A 3,950-nucleotide genomic window follows, 5' to 3' on the forward strand; every position below is an offset into this window, starting at 1 on the left:
ACCTATGCTTGGCAGCTTACTGGGAAGGCATCTGCACCCTGGCCTTCCTTGAGCCCCAGATAAATATTATTACCATCCATCAGTTTCTTATGATGCCACTGACAGGGTTCACTTAATCTAAAAGGGCCATCCAGGTCATACCCTTGCTAATTGGATTAGGAATAATGGCAGGACAGGCAAGGGGATAGAAGGAATGGTCTCCTCTGCCACTTATGACAACTATCCAAAGATTTAACATGATATTGAGCAAGTTGTCAGACCTCAAGGAGCCTTACAGGACCAAATAGATTCCTTGATAACAGTGGTCCTATAAAACAGATGAGGACTTATTAACAGCTAGAAAGGGGAGGATTACATCTCTTCTTAAATGGAGAATGCTGTTTATCCTAGTTCAGTTTCTCTGTTGCTGCAATAAACATCATGACCAAAAGCAACTTGGAGAGAAAAAGGTTTATTTGGTACTATGTCCAGATCATAGTCCATTCTTGAGGGAACTCAGGGCAGGAACTTGGAGGCAGGAGCTAAAGCAGAGACTACAGAGCAATGCTGGCTACTGGTTTTCTCCTCTGGTCTGTGCTCAGTCTGCTTTCTTTTATTTTTTAATATTTATTATTTATTTATTTATATTTATTTATTTATTTATTGGTCTTTTGAGACAGGGTCTCCCTGTAGCCCCAGCTGTCCTGGAACTCATTATGTAGACCAGGCTGACCTTAAACTCGCTGAGATCCACCTGTCTCTACCTCCCAAGTGCTGGGGTTAAAGGCATGCGCCACCTCGCCCAGCAAGTCTGCTTTCTTATACAACCCAGGATCACCTGCCCAGGGGTGGTACCACCCACAGCACCACCACTGATGTGGTCCATCCACATCAGCCAATATTCAAGATAATGCTTCACAGATATACCCACAGGCAAATCTATCAGAGGAAGTTCCCCACAGGAAGTTCCCTCTTCCCAGGTGTATCAAGTTGACAGCACACTGTTTTTATATAAATGATCAGGGATAGTCAGAGATATGACACAACAACTAAAAGGAAGTATTACAAAGAGGAGACAAAAATGAGCTACTTCTTGGAGCTCTTGGCACAGCATCTGGAGTTGGGTATCCTGGCTCCCCCTTGCCCCTCCACCCCCTGCCCGGTGGCCAGCCTTCTCCTCATGCTTTTTCTGGCACTTTTGTTCAGTCCCTGCATCCTTAACATACAAACTTGGTTTGTTTCTTCCAGTCTAGAGGCCATAAAGTTCCAGATGCTTCTCTAAGACTGTCAATAGCTAGACATAAGAGACAGAAGAAATTGATGCCCCTTAGATAAGTTAAGAGGGCATCAAACAGGAAAATGAGGAGGAAAAAAACCAGAGTTGCTTATGAAACAAAACCATGAAAACCTTATCTTGAGAAACAGCCTCTTGGTTGCCTAGGGAAATGGCTACTTGTTTAACCTTTGCTTCTGCTTCTAAAAACATGCTTCCTGCCTGAAACTCCAGTTCATGGTCACCTGTCACAGGCTAGAACCCCTGTGACCCCTATGCCTGGCCTTCGGTCATGTAGGCAGGAACTCAAACCCACTAATGACAGAATGGGTCTAGAATAATGCTGGATTGTCTATAAATACTATAAGAAACTGACGCCTAGGGCCCAGACTTTGAAAATTACTCCCCTGAGTTTCTGCTGGCACAGATAAAAGCTGTGATCCTCCACTCAGTCCCATTCAGTCTCTGGGGCCTGATTTGAAAACAGTGATTCCCTTAACACTATCACCAAGACAATTGTTTTTAGTATGTGAAAAAGTACCACCATTCAGTCCATCTTCAACAGCAATCACAGCTTCAAACACCGATCTTCTCTCACTGCAGTTTTGCTCTATGAGTATCTCAATGAAGATAATCATACAGTATTTAATCTTTTATTTCTATCTTCTTGTGCTCAGCATAATGTGTGTGTTGATATCCAATTGTGCCCTACTCCACATTACTCCACATTGTATAAAACTTGTTTTCAGGTTGTGACTTGCCCTGGGAGACTCCATTTAGAGGAAGAAAGATTACTGAAGCCTGCAGGTGACCCCAGAAACCACATCATCTGTCTGGTACCTCACACCCAGCAAAGCCTGATAAATGGCTTATCACTGGCAATAGAAAGGAAGCCACCTTATAAATTTATCAGAGTGAATTGAAACTGTAAGGACACAAATGTGTATTAAAATCATATCAGGGAAACCAGGCTCCAAAACTTACTGGACACATCGGACCAAAGAAAAAGTGAAACTCCCTCACCTGGACCCCATAACATGATGGGTACCTAACACTGTGATGGCATGGCCCCACAGCAATCCATCATCCGATATCTGGTGTGTGTCAAGTACTGATGACTCTTTAACTGTCTCTGGAGCTTCAGCTTGGCTTGGTGTCCCATTGTTGATTTGGCCTATCAACTGCCTGCCCATCCACCTGTTCAGTTCCCTAGACCTAAGCCACTTTTTCTGCTTCTGTCCTGTATCCTGCTCTGAACATGGTTCAGTATTTGACCTGTACCTTTGCTTTCAAACCCTGACTCCAACAGTTCCAGCAGCATCTCCCAGCTGGCATTGGCCTCGTTCCTTATCAGTGCAGACTCTCTCAGCCCACTTCTGAAACCTTTGGAACTCTACTGCAGCCTTTTAAATGTGTGTTCATTCTATAAACCATATAGAAGCATATAGATAAATTGATGTATTTATCATGAGCTGTGTGAGATGCAATATTAGTAATTGAAATTGGAATAAAAGAAACTTCATTTGCCTCAGGCAAGTTAGGCAGGATTATAAGACAAATTGCTGTCATTAAACTGCCAAGCCTTGTGAATCCACTGTAATTCAAAAGAATCCAGACACTGTGGAAGACACAAATGTGTTTGTCTCTGGCACAGCAAGGTTACAACACTCATAGTTACAGAGGTTTCCGTGTGTGATCCATGGTCCCATTGCATTGGGCCTGTATTGTGGCAGAAGTTAAGAACAGGGAACTGGTCACTCGAGGCCGGAGGAAAAAAGGGGGACAGGAAAGAGCTAGGGTCTTATAACTCCTTCAAGGACATTCTCCTAGGATCCTAACTTCTCACTCAACCTCACCCTTAAAAAAGTTCTACCAGCTGGGTGTGCTGGCAAATGCCCACCTTTAAGATCTCTGTGAGTTCAAGGCCAGCCTGGTCTACATAGCAAGTTCTAGGCCGGCTGGGGCTACAGGTCTCAAAAAAAAAAAACAACAACAACAACAAAAACCCAAGTTCTACCATCTACCAAGTATGCCACTAGTCTTTTAACACCTAACACCTAACACCTGGACTATTGGAGGGCATTCATGATTCAGTCATAAGACTGAGTGGCACACATTTCCTTCAAGAGGAATTAGCAGAATCTGACAGAATATAGGATTGAGCAACCATCTGGAGCAAGGACATTCCAGGTTGACAGAGGATCAACCAGGGAAATAAGTGATGCTACTATTCTGTTTGAGATGGAGAGAGGGGAATCAAGTATCTATTGTGGACATGCTACATTGGAATAAGTATTAAATGGCCAAGTAGAAATGTCAAGGAGGTAATTGCCTATCCATAGCCAGAGCACAAAAGAGCACTTTGAACCAGATGTTAATGAGTTCATCATTAGCACTGGGATGGCAACTGATTTCTTTGGACTGTAGGATGGGCTGAGCACTGGCGGAAGGCAGGAACAAGCCCTGAGCCTGAGGCACTTCAGCATAGAGAAGTCAGGAAGGCAGAGGCAGAAAAAAGAAAAAAAAAAAATCATAGACACTGGGGAAGAACCAGGGAGGGAAATGGAAGTCTGGGAAAATCTATGGAACTCAGGAAGCCATGTGAATGTGTTGGCAACAAAGGTAGCATCAGGCAGAGAAGTCAGGAAGGCAGAGGCAGAAAAAAGAAAAAAAAAATCATAGACACTGGGGAAGAACC

The sequence above is a fragment of the Nannospalax galili genome, unplaced genomic scaffold (assembly GCF_000622305.1).
Source record: "Nannospalax galili isolate Female #2095 unplaced genomic scaffold, S.galili_v1.0 scaffold264, whole genome shotgun sequence".
Lineage (NCBI taxonomy): Eukaryota > Metazoa > Chordata > Mammalia > Rodentia > Spalacidae > Nannospalax > Nannospalax galili.